The sequence below is a fragment of the Trachypithecus francoisi genome, unplaced genomic scaffold, assembly GCF_009764315.1.
Source record: "Trachypithecus francoisi isolate TF-2019V2 unplaced genomic scaffold, Tfra_2.0 Lachesis_group4, whole genome shotgun sequence".
NCBI classification, from domain to species: domain Eukaryota; kingdom Metazoa; phylum Chordata; class Mammalia; order Primates; family Cercopithecidae; genus Trachypithecus; species Trachypithecus francoisi.
In genome coordinates, this window is record NW_022681469.1 from 24,083,881 (window position 1) to 24,097,683 (window position 13,803).

The 13,803-nt window shown below is 40.0% G+C and overlaps 1 protein-coding gene across 6 annotated transcripts in view; it reads right to left on the reverse strand.

Moving 5' to 3' along the window:
- CALD1 (caldesmon 1) overlaps positions 1 to 13,803 on the reverse strand; it is a 236,683-nt gene that overhangs the window by 129,817 nt on the left and 93,063 nt on the right. For all 6 annotated transcript variants that reach the window (XM_033194671.1, XM_033194670.1, XM_033194675.1 and 3 more), the window contains exon 2: positions 3,302 to 3,389. The gene's annotated coding sequence lies outside the window, so the exon portion shown is untranslated. The remainder of the gene's footprint in view (positions 1 to 3,301; positions 3,390 to 13,803) is intronic.

Genomic DNA, 13,803 nt, shown 5'->3' on the forward strand with positions numbered 1-13,803 from the left:
AAGAAGAAGAAGAAAATACAAACCCAAACTTCTCTTTCTACTCCATCTGGAACTTCAACTGACTCCAAAAATATTGACCCACAGTGGTTATAAAATCTCCCATTCGAAAACAAGGGCAAAGTCTTCGAAGTGCTTACAACTCAAAGCACTTCTTTTACATGCTCATAGGAAAATGAGCCTTCTCTCCAAACCTGTGAGCTGATTGAAATTAATGAAACACAGTCGGGAGGCACCTATGTTGGCCACCGGCCATCACTCATTGGAAAACCCCAACTAGACCATTCATGGATTGCAAAGGGTTTCCTCTTGCTCTCCACATTTCTCATTTGATATACATAGCAATTTGCATAAAATCACTGACCCAGGTGTCACTGACATTTTGGGTACCTTCAAGAAAACGGGCATCTTTTTCCTGGCTACTCCAAGAACATAAAGAGGAAAGTGTGAAAGTGGGTTCTTGGAGATAGCTGGTGTCTCAATATACATTTAAAACAATTGGGTGAGGTAGGGGAATAAAGAAATGCAGGAGGTGGCTTCCAGATCTCTGATAGCCTCTTCTGCTAATAATCAGAAAATCACCCTGAAGATCAAGGGTTTCTACTAAGGAAGGAGAACTAAGGGAGAGAGAAGAAAAAAAAAGTAAAAGCAAGGAGAGAACTTAAAGGAAAAGAAATAACACTTTGGAAAATAAAAGAGAGATGAATAAATACCTTTACCCCTTTCATTTGCATCATGCTAGCAGAACAAATTAGGGAAATTCAGCCCAGGGGTAAATATGACTCCATGAGAAATGACATTTGATGGTGAGGCCTAGAGAGGGGAGGCTGGTAATGACTGTCAGGGGTCATGGCCTGGCCCCTCCACTCTCTGGTCTGGCAGGGAAACCCTAAAATACTGCCAAAGCTTATTCTGGCGAACAGGTGGAGTGGGACAATCAGCAGGGGACAATGGACAAAGGAGGAAGTTCAGGGAAAAAGAGGCACAGTCCTCCACCCCTATCTGGGGCCTTTACTGACTAAACAAGATGATGCTCTGTGACCACTGCACTGCAGCCACCTGACCCTGAAAACGACCTGCCCCTGTCTCTCTTTGGTCATTAAGGATTCTCATCCTGGCCTCCCCTTCTGTCCATTCTGATCAGCTCTGATTGGCTGATGAAGAAAATGGGACCAAAGGAAGTTTGTCTAGGATTCCCTGAGCAGGCAGCAGGGGAGTCGGACAATGACCATAGGTGGAGTTAGCAAGAAGGGAGCAAAGGTGGGTAGGGCTAGGCTCACAGGAATGGTTTGGGGCATAGCCCCCAAAAGACAGGACAGAGAAGGAACAAAATAGGTCCAAAAACGCAAGAGGAGAAAAAATAGACACACACATTAGCTCATCTACATGTTCTCACACAGCTTCATTAGAAGTATTGTGTAGTATTCTTCCTCTTGGATGGGTCCTTCTCCTATTATCTACCAGGAAAAGTTTCTATATACAATTTCTGATGGAATCTTTAAGTCACTGCTCCTCTCCCTCTACAGTCTTCCTTGGTGGCCTCATCCATTGACACACTGCTGCTTCCTGCCTGTAGGCGGTGACTGTGAACATCTCTGGTTCTCACCTGACCTTCAGACCTGCATATGCATTGTTTTCTAGACACATGCCCTTGCATGTCCCACAGGCTTTAAACTCAGTAAGTCCCTCTTGGATCCCCAAACACTATTCTCATGGAAAGGCCACCTTAACTGGGGCATGCTCGTGCTATTTACTGTTTCCTACCTCTTTGGGAGAAAGGTAACTCTCCTGCCATTAGTCAATCCCACCTTTCTTTCAATCTTTCTCCTCAGCCTTAACTTATTTCTACTTGTCTTGGGGGGCAGGAAGTGAGGAGAAAGCATCATTAATACTTATCCTTTGGAGACAGTCTTAAAGCAAATAAATTGTAGGTTCAGAGGCTGCATCTAATCCTCTTTCCATTCATTCATTCATTTAGTCAGTCAGTCATTCATTTAACAAATATTACAAAGTATCTACTATATACAAAACCTCCTCTAGTGCTATGAGAGATGTAAAAGGCACACTCTCTGATTTCAGAATTTATAGACTGTCATAAGGAAATGAGAGCTGTACACAAATGACTATAATACATTGTAGGAACTGCAAATGCTCTGAGAGTAATGTAATCGCTAAGGGAGTTCAGAAGGGGAGAATCGGAGAGAAGCCCATGTGCAATAAACAAAAAAATCAGCATATTAGAGAGAGAAAATGATGGCAGCAGCATTATGGACTGAATAGTATTTCCCCCAAATTCATACGTTGAAATCCTAACTTTCAGGACCTCAGAATGTAACCGCATTTGGAGATAAGTTCTTCAAAGAGCGAGTTAAAATGAGGTCTTTAGGGTGGGCCTAATCCAATATGACTGGTGTTTTTACAAGAAGAGGAAATTTGGGCACAGAGAGAAAGACACCAGACAGGTGTGTGCCTGGAGGGATGACCATGTGAAGACATAGGGAGAAGGTGGCCATCTGCAAGGAGGGCCTCGAGAAATCCACCATGCCAACACCTTGATCTCAGACTTCCAGCCTCCAGAATGGTGAGAAAAGAAATCTCGGTTGTTTAAGCCACCCAGTCTGGATTTTCACTATGGCAGCCTGAGAAAACTTGCAGTGGGGCAACAGATAGAATCTTGAAACAACAATTGCCTGAGTGGTGTGCTGAACTCCTGAAGAACTTTCCTACCTACTGGAGCCCCAAGCTCAGCAAAATTGTGAATGAGTGAAGTGTCCTTTGGTTTCTCCATCCTCTAAAGTGGAAATCCCCTCTTTCACCTCCCTAGGTGGTCCTTGTTCTGGTAGAAGTTTTCTTCCCAGGTGAGAGAGATTTGTCGAAAGTGAGGGGTACTTAGTGCTCCTGAGATCACCAGTGTTTGCACAAAGGTGAGCTTATTCATCTTGGAAGGCTGACTCATGTTGTCTTTATTGATTCAAGTCACTAGCATTTTCACAAGAAGTGAGGACTTCATGATTTATCAGGACTGTTTTGTGAAAGATATTAATTACATTGCAGGAAACATTTAACAATAAAGCAAAAAAAAAAATCAGATTACAAAACAGGATACAAGACTTGATAGATCCTTCAAAACTTGATGGATTCTAACTGATTAATTAACTCGTAAGTAAAGTAGGAGGGCCATAGCAGAAAAACTGGTCTCTCACAGTGCATCTTGAGATGTAAGAATTTAGAATACCAGGCACAGAGACTGGGTAATTCCAAAGAGCAGAGCCCAAAGTATTAATAAAACATAAACTTTACTCACAGGTCAGCAATCAGATGTCTGAGCCTTCTGGTTGATCACCAATCCCTGTGGAATTTGATTTGATGATCTTGAAATGTTCCAATGATATCTGGAATAAAAGGAGGATGGAAACATAATTAAGTTGAATGAATTTTAGTTAATACAGACTATATATTTTCAAGTATCATTTCTTCCTCAAGTACTGTTGTTAGAATCTAAAGGAAGAAATAAGGCAGGGGTAGAAATAGCTATTGTGCATTTGCATTTTAAGGAAAATACAATTTTTGCAGAGTCCATCTCAGAATTATTCGGAATAAATTATTCTGGAGAAAGAGGTATAGTTAAGACAAACCCGGGGACAGTATTTAATTGCCAAGTTTCTTTTTGCTGCTCGCAGTCCCCTCAGTATTTTTATTTTAAAATTTGAGAATGAATAAAGGCAAAGTGAAGGAAGAAAATGTTGTAAGCGGAAAACTTTTTGGTCTATAGTGTCTGTGTATGTCCATGAACTATCTTGTTAGTGAGACAAAGACAGAAAGGCTTTCAAGAGAAAACATAAAATGAATGGCAGAATCACTAACAGTAGAGTTTGCTTTCAGATAATCTCTTTCCTTTCTATTTTCAGATTTAGGGTCTAAGGGCCAGAGTTACTAAAGCATCTCACTCCCTGTGTTAAGATCTTTCTCTCCCATCAGTTACCTTGCAACTTCAAATAGATGCCCGAGTGAACCATTTCTCACTTGAGCCCTTTAAGCCATGGCTTAAAGCAGTGCCCGACACACAGATGCTGGCTGCCCTGGCTCAGAAGCAGTTGCCAAAGGTCTCTGCAGGGAAAGCTGAGTCTAGACCGGAGGTAGTAAGGAAGGAAAAGGCCCAAGATGAAGGAAGACGGGAAGGGAGCTGGGCCCTGTTAGGCAAATGAGCCTGTCTTCCTCCCCGAGTCCCCATTGCAGCCAGTGGCAAACAGCCAGGGTCTAGTTATTGCTCCTTTGATTTAACCATCTCCTCAGGCATGGGGAGAAATGAGTTTTATATGAAAACATTTACTGTGGGAGAACCAAGGTGTAATAAAAAGAAAGAAGTAATTTCTTCCCTCTTGATCCGATTTCTAGTCCTCTAAGTATAGTGATTTTCTTAGAACCCTCAGGTAACCTCTAGCAAAAGTCATTTAGTAGCATGAACAACTGTAACTAGCACCTTTCTAGTTAAACATTTCTAGAAAAACATTGCTAGCACATATTTACAGGAGACGGTTAATATCCTAATTTAAAATCTCTATTGCAAGTATTCTCAGAAAGATGGCAGGCTGGGCATGGTGGCTCACGCCTATAATCCCAGCACTTTGGGAGGCTGAGGCGGGTGAATCACAAGGTCAGGAGATTGAGACCGTCCTGTGAATGGTGAAACCCCATCTCTACTAAAAATCCAAAAAAGTAGCTGGGCGTGGTGGCGCCTGCCTGTAGTCCCAGCTACTCGGGAGGCTGAGGCAGGATAATGGCGTGAACCCAGGAGGCGGAGCTTGCAGTGAGCTGAGGTTGCGCCATTGCACTCCAGCCTGGGCGACAGAGTGAGACTCCGTCTCAAAAACAAAACAAAACAAAACAAAAAAAACAAAAAACAAACAAACAAAAAAAAGATGGCATTTCCCAAATGGATACTAAGAGGCTGGTGGTGGGGAAAGAGGGGAGGATGTTATGATAACTTATTTCAACAGAGAATCATTGCAAAGGTTAAATTAGGGATCCTTTACAAAAATCAATAATTGTAAATAACTAATAAGAAGACCCAGATTTTCATTAATTAAAATTTTATCTTACATGGTTGAATTAGGGTCTCTGATTTCAACATTATCATTTTTATAAAACAATTCCTCAGTGACTTTTTCATAATATGATTTGCTTTCATTATGGAAATAATAATAATAACTATTGTTTGTTAAGTATTTTTCAGTGATAGGTCTTGTGCTAAACACATTGCACACATTATTTCATTTGATGACTGTAACAACCTTGTAAAATACATATTCTTATCTTAGGATAAGCACTGAGAAGTTCCTTGGCTGAAGTCATTTGCCGAAATTCACCCCACTAGTGGTGAGGCCAGTATCAAAGCCAGGGCCTGACCCACCGTGCTGGGTGTATTTGGTGGATACAGGAGCACATTTGCTTGTTCACTGAGTGAGTCCTCTGCTGCAGGACACAGCACACAGTGATGTACAAGGGCTCTGCTTCCATGGAGCTTATGTTCTTCTGTAGTTCAGACAACACACATTTCTGATGGTGAGCAAATAAAAAACAGCAGGATGTAAAGAAGTTCACTGAGGGTCCCTGGAGGTTGGTTGGTGAGGGATAGTCTCTCTGAACAGGAGACATCTAGACTAAAAACACATTTCTAGGAAGAAGCCCCCAATGTAAAGATCTGATGGAAGCATGTTCCAGGCAGAGCCCTTGAGAAGCCTGGTGTGAGGCTTTTATGAGATGGCTGTGTGCTCTGGGATCATGAAACTCTTCCAAGTTACTTAGTCCATGTGAGATTCAGCCTCATATGTCTGTTCATAGAGTACACAATGCTGAAAGATGTGCTGGACAGAGGGTCTTACCATAAAACGATCCCCACTGGGCTGCCCTTGCTGGAAAGCGTGAGGATCTGTCCCTGCCCAGAGATGAAAGTGCCAAAGAAGCACATGGTCACCTTTTTATCCAGTGCCCAGAGGGATGGAGGTTCCCCACTCCCTTTTTTGCTTGGTAGACTTCAAAAGAGCTGTGTTCTACAGGCTTGCACGAGCTCCTTTCATACATTACAGGATAAGGCAGATCATTTCTTAATAGCAGACAGAAAAATGAAAAGCTACAGGACATAATCCTTAAAATGGGAAAGGAATGGCAAGTAGCTATTTCAATCATAGTTGGCAGAAAGTCACATAATTTGTGGGGATGGAAATTAAAATAAAATATTTAAAAATAGATCGATACGTTTTAGTCAGAATGAGTCAGTAATAATGAAACATTATTGTCTCTGCTTTGCATTTATAGTTAAACATGGGAGCTAGGAGTATGTTAGAAGAAAAGAAATATATGATCTTGGGAATTTGGGTCATTTAAATAAATACTAACAAGTGAATTGCTCTTGAAAATGTCATTTAACCACTCAATTCCTTCATCTGTAACATGAAGCATTTGGGATAGATTTGCAACAGTACTTCAATTCATCTTTTCATGAAAAAAAAAGTATTGTGTATGTGAATGACCTTGATGTCATTTTGAATAAAACAAGTTCAACCAAGTTCCCCCTTTTCAGCATCTAACAGGGTGCTCAGAGAAGAGTATTACTTTTCAAGTCCACCTACCCCTACTCCTTCTCTATTATTTCTAAGAGATGAGTGCATTTTATAACTCTAAGAGAAACGATAATATATTACATAATAATATCTATAATTTATTGAATGCCTACTATTTGCAAGGTACTTGATACCTGTTCTTTCATGTAATCTTCACAAGAAAACTGTGAAACTAATTGTTTTTTATTATTCCCACTTGGAAGTAAGATTCATTGTCACATAGTTAATAAATGACCGAGTTAGAATTAAAACCCAGATTTGTTTTATTCCGAAGCTCCTTCCATGACTGGATACATGAAGCAGCCATAGCTGCCAACATTGACATTTTCTTTTACTTTTTTTGAGTTCTATACAACATTTTTCTTTAAATGTTTTGGAGGAGATTGTTGATGAGTTTTTGGAATGCAGCTAGACTGACGTAGGTGTCTGCCTAAATGGAATACCTTGTGGCAGTCCAGTGCTTTCATTGAGAACAACTAGAAACTCTGGATAATATTCCACAAAACCAAAATTAATCTGGAGGCATCCCAGAACCGTTGTGGTAACCAGGACTTGAGGGGCCAACATCTTAGAGAGAAGGAAGGCCTGGAAAAGTAATCTCACATTCAGTGATTTCCCCCTCAAGGAATTTGGTGTACTGAAGATACAAAGGACAAGAGGATACAAGAGAGAAACTAAGTGGAACATTTCTGAGAAGCAGAGCAGAGTCTTAGCAGTCTGTGGAGCTGAGTAGAAAACAACTTTAAGTGCAAGAGGGAAGGACCATTCTGGGGTGACAGAGCTGTGCTATATCTTATTCATGGTGATTGTTATGTAACTACATGCACTCGTCAAAACTTGCAGAACTGTACACTGAAAAGAGCAAATTTTACTGTATGCAGATTACACTGTGATAAATGGTCTGGGATACAACCTTAGTTCCCTTGGAGAGTTCAGCCACGGAGAGGGAGCAAACCAGAGGTTGAAGGAGTCATGAAAAATGGAAGAGGAGTTTGTAGGTCAGCTCAGCCCCGTTTCACTGAAGAGAACTTTCCCAACTCTATCGAAACAACCAGAAGGTAAGACAATCCCTATCTGTAGGAAAGTAACATCATCTCACACCTAAATGAATATCTATATGGAAAAAGGAAAATCAAAACTTGACCTCTATTTAGCATCATTCCCGCAAATTCTTTCAGATTGATTGTAGATCTAAATGTGAAAACTTACACATTTGGGCTTTCAGAAAAAAAAAAAAATCTCCATGATTTTGGGATAGGCAAAGATTTTGTAAACAGGACATAAAAATAAAAAACTTGTGTTGCATTAAAACTAAAAACCATAAAAAGAGTGACGATGCAAGCCACAGATTAAGAAAATAATATTAGCAATATGGATGACAAAGAACTTGTATCCGGAATATATAAACAATTTCCACACATCAAAAAGAAAAAGATGGATGATCTAATAGAGAAATAAGTAACGATTTCAACAGGCATTTCACAAAAGAAGATATTTACAATTGCCAACAACTAAAAAATAAATTAGCCAGGTGTGGTGGTGCATGCCTATAGTCTCAGCTACCTGGGAGGCTGAGGTGGGAGGATCTCTTGAGCCGGGGAGGTCAAGGCCACAGTATGCCATGACCGTGGCAGTGCACTCCAGCCTGGGGACAGAGAGAGACCTTGTCTCAAAACAAAAACAAAAACAAAAAGACAAAAAAGTCAACAAGCATATGAAAAAGTGCTCAACCTCATTAATCATTAGCAAAATTCAAATGGAAACTTATGATGGACTAAAGCTCAGGCCACTAGAATAGCTAAAATTTAAAAGACATAAATCAAAATGTTAGTGAGCAGCTGAAATGCTCATGCACTGCTGTGGGAATATAAATTGGCAAAATCACTTGGGAAAAAGATTTGGCAGCACGTGCTAAAGCTGAATATTTGTATACCCTGTGACCCAGAGATCTTACTCATAGGCGTATATACAACAAAAATCCATGCATATATTCACCAGAAGACATGAACTTGAATGTTGATAGCAGTACTATTAGTAATAGCCAAGAAATGGAAACAACATCAATGTCTATCAACAGCAAAATGGATAAATCGTGGGAGGTAAACAATGAAACCCTATATAGGAATTAGAATGATCTAAGTGTTGCTCAGGCAATCAATCTCAGAATCATAATGTAAACAACACAACAAAAAATTACTGTATGATTTCATTAATATAAAAACCGAAGCCCAGACAAAATTGATATTTCATGTTAGAAATCAGAATAATGGTTATCATGAGGTAGTGGCTGGGTGGGGGAAGGCATGACTCTGAAGGAACATTTGGGGGGCTTCTGAGTGCAAGTAGTACTCTGTTTTGTGATCTGGATGCTGACTACTCAGTTGTGTTCATTCTGTGAAAGTCCATCATTCTGTACAATTATAAATTGTGCACTTCTCTATATGTTATACATCATTAACAAGATTATTTTTAGAACATGTGAATAGAAAAAGATGAAGCTTTAGTCTGGAAAGATGACAACTCAAGGGAATTTATGAGCTCAAAATATATAAAATCATGAAGGTTCACTATCTCTGGTCATATATTGTACCAGTAGGAAAATAAAATAGTAAAAAGAAAGACAAACAATGAGAGAAAACAATAAGATAATACAAATCAATGTACTCTGCAGGGGGAGAATTGTAGTTGGGAAGGCTGGGATCAATTTGGTCAGTTATTTCTAAATTAAAAGTCAACACTGGATTATTTACCAATGACTTAGTGAACTTTCCATATATATTTTTTGGCTTACCATATCTTAGAAGGGAAATATTGAATGTTTTTGCAAGTGGCCCATACCAAGGCAATCCAAATACAGGGACTACTTATCATCTTAAGAATGCCATGAAATTTCACCATCCATCCAACCCCTTGCTTAGTATCCACTTAGTATCCACTGTTTTTCCTCCTCACTTTTAACCACCCACCTTCCCCACATTATTTCATGTAGCTCTTTTGAACATCAAGCCCTTGAACAATGTTGCCTCTTTATTTCTTAAAATTGTATGTTTCCATTTCAGATTTTGCCTATGTATCTTGAACAAATTCATTTACAATATGCTTGTATTTTAGTGTATAGGTTTATGTCTGTATGAGATTCTCTTGATTTTTATGGGATATGTTTTCTGTGTTATTAAGGAATTATGCATATGGAAATGTATACAGATATTTGTATAAATGAGTAGATAAGAGGGACGAGATGTATTAATATGATAATATGTTAGGAATTTAGCTACCAAACAGGCTAAAGTGGGAAATTAAGGAAATTGTTCTTATAATTAAAGAAAAACTCAATTATTCAGTGAAAGTCAGAATTCTTGTGGCATTCTGTAGCAAACAGATTTATTGGATTGCAGACAAAGCTTTAAATCATTCAGTTGGATTGAAAATATATCTTTCCCATTAAAACAGCATGGAGTTGTAAGACTGACTATGGGGTCACATAGAACTCTACACTTAATAACCTAAGAGAAACTCTTTAAAAAAGATACCTAACAGGTATCAGCTACTTCAATTTTAAAATGAGGATAGTAATAACTACCTTGAAGGATTTTTTCCTTCTTCCATTGTACTTGGTTAATGCCTCTATGGTAGCATTGCATGAGTACGGGCTTCCCAATGGTAAGGGCATGGTCTTATCAATCACTCCATACCAAGCATTTAGCATGTTCTCTGGCATATATCATATGCTTCATAAAAGTCTGTTATTGGCCGGGCGCGGTGGCTCAAGCCTGTAATCCCAGCACTTTGGGAGGCCGAGACGGGCGGATCACGAGGTCAGGAGATCGAGACCATCCTGGCTAACACGGTGAAACCCCGTCTCTACTAAAAACTACAAAAAACTAGCCGGGCGAGGTGGCGGCGCCTGTAGTCCCAGCTATCCGGGAGGCTGAGGCGGGAGAATGGCGTGAACCCGGAAGGCGGAGCTTGCAGTGAGCTGAGATCTGGCCACAGCACTCCAGCCTGGGTGAGAGAGCGAGACTCCGTCTTAAAAAAAAAGTCTGTTATTGGCTGGATGCATTGGCTCACGCCTATAATCCCAGCACTTTGGGAGGCCAAGGCGGGCAGATCACAGGGTCAGGAGTTTAAGACCAGTCTGGCCAACACAGTGAAACCCCGTCTCTACTAAAAATACAAAAAAAAAAAAATTAGCCAGTGTGGTGGTGTGCTCCTGTAATCCCATCTACTTGGGAGGCTGAGGCAAGAGAATCGTGTGAACCCGGAAGACAGAGGTTGCAGTGAGCCAAGATCACACCATTGCACTCCAGCTTGGGAGACAGAGCAAGACTCAGTCTCAGAAAAAAAGAAAGGAATGAAAGAAAAAAGTCTGTTGTTGAGTGATGATTGAGATAACACATAAAGTGCCTAGCATTGAACCTAGCGTGCTGTTGACCCTTCATGAATATTATCAGCTCCTTTCTCTGCCTTCTTCTTTGTTATTCTGCATCTAGAAAGTAGAATGACTCAATTCCTAGCTTATTTCTATACCATCAGGTCCCAAGACTAGGAAGCTACCCAGGGAAATTTTGCTGAGTTCTTCTTAAAATTTTATGGAGTGCAAAGGATATAGCTTAGATGTATGTTCTCAGAGGAGCCAATTTTGTAATACTATGAAAAAAAACCCCACCAGATCTTATCCTGTTCTATAATAGTACAAAAGATGGGCTTTGATATCTTAAAATGGTGCCTAATCACAGGTGCCTTTTCTCCTTTCTCTTGGACAATCATTTAATGAAGAGTAATCTGCGATGCTATTTGCATCATCCGAGATCTTTCAATTGTTAATAGAAGAATGAGGGTGGATTTTTACAGGCAAGATGATTTCTGATTGGAGAAGCATTGAGAATGTATCCATGAAGGTCAAATGTTTATTTTTAAGCTTCATAAAGAGTTCTGTACTTGTGTGGAGCAAATAGGAAAGAGAAAGTCATTTGTGGTCTTATGAAATTTCTGAACTTCTCATGGGAAAGTAGCTGACGTCAGTGTTTGATAAGTTTCCAGTGGCTACAGGCATAAGAGACACTGAGAAAAATATATCTTTCTCTTCACAGAGTCATGGTGTACCTGAAGTTTAAACTGGGTATAACTACCACTCATCATGAAAGACCTAGTGTAGATAATAAAAAGTCCAAAGTTTGTGGAAAGGCAGTGGCAGTTGTTTCTCTTGTCTTAATCATCGTAATCGTCACCACTGCCACTACCACTGTCATCATTATCAACAAGCACTGACTGTTGTTTGTGAGGCGTGATGTTAAGTCACCTAGGTTTCAGCAAGTGGTAAGAAATGGTGCACTAAATTTTTATGTATATTAAATTTTCCAATGGATACAGTCTTCTCTTCTTCTGCCTATGTGCCTGTGTGTGGCTTCCTAAATAAATAGAGCTTGTCGAAGAGAAGCAACTATGAAGATTAGAACCCTCATGGTTGAGGAGGCAAAGCTGAGGAAACAGTATGGACATCTGTGCAAAGGTAAGAGTCATATCATTTATCTTCTTTTTTTTTTGGGATGAAGTCTCACTCTGTCACCAGGCCGGAGTACAGTAGCATGATCTCAGCTCACCGATTCAACCTCTGCCTCCCAGGTTCAAGTGATTCTCCTGCTTCAGCTTCCTGAGTAGCTGGGATTACAGGCGCCCACCACCACACCTAGCTAATTTTTGTATTTTTAGTAGAGACGGGGTTTCACCATGTTGGCCAGGCTGGTCTCGAACTCCTAACTCAGGTGATCTGCCCGACTCGGCCTCCCAAATTTCTGGGATTACAGGTGTGAGCCACCTTGCCCAGCCTCATTTATCTGTTATCTGTAGAATTTAGCACAGCCTCTAGCATATAGGATAAATTTAATAATTTCCAGTTTGACAAAATTGAACCAATTTAATTCTATTATACTCAATTTTTGACAGTCTTATCAATAAAGGTTGTACTTAGAAATTTTTGATATTCACAAAGAAGGAATATCTCAAGTCAATACCTTCTAGTTCAGGCTACACGTTATCAAAGCAATCGGATTATCTATTATGCAGTTAAGTCAACTCTGAAAAATTTAGGCACACTTTATTGATGTAATAAATACATTTCATGTTCCTATTTCTAATATGTTCTTGTTTGTTTAAAGTATGCTTAAAACTTTTTCTAATGTTAAACTATTGATTGAAATTTAACCACCTAAGGACAGGGCCATATATTTCCTTTATGGCCAGTTGCTTAAGGTAAGCAAAAAACAAAGCAAAATAACACCCTAAGTGGAAATATCCTGTTCCTCTTTCCCACTTTCTAACCAACTGGCATTGCCCACATCTCCTCTTTGCCACAGAGCTGTGTGGTAAGACCTAATCCAGAGCCTTGAGCTCAGTCAGTGGCAAGCATGAAACGCTGACAGAGAGAATCTGGGCAGCAGCAGGACACAGGGCTCAGGTCAGGATCTAGAATCACCTTGTCTACCCTTGCAACCAAAAGCAAAACGATCAGTATCTGTAGCCTTAAAAAAATTCACTAGATGTCATTCCTCAGCATTTTAAAGAAAGGCAGGCAGTACTTTATCTCTTTGCACATTCAACTGAAAGAGTAACTAGTGAAGGCTGCAAGCCCATAGATTAGATACAGAGGCCTTTGCACTAGAAAACTGGTAAAATATCACACTCTGTCTGTTCATCATCACCCAGATATCCATCTGCTAATGTCTAGGAAGTTGTGGACATCGGCAAACACAGCAAAATAACAATGCACAGGGGACCATTTTGTGCACAGGGCCCTGGGAAGGGCCAGTGGAATTCCTCTGATCAGTCTCCTTTTGACTTTTTCCCATAGACCTTATTCCTGCACTGAAATGTCTGGAATGTTTGGTAGGGATGAAGTGGGTTGGTCACAGGGCAATTATGCTTCTGTCATCAATCAGATCAGCCATTTGTAGGCTGATTTCCAAGTGCCTAGTGACATCACAAATGGGTTAAGAATGCAAATACATAGCACTTTTACAGTAAACAGGGCTTTCATATCCCTATTCTTAAATGATTTTCATAGCAACCCTGGAGGTAAGACAAGCATTATTGGCAACATTTTATAAATAAGACCTAGAAAGGCCTAGAAAGGTTAAATGGTTTACCCAAGGCTTCTTAGCTAGTTATGGGAGGAGCTGGTTCCCCAAAT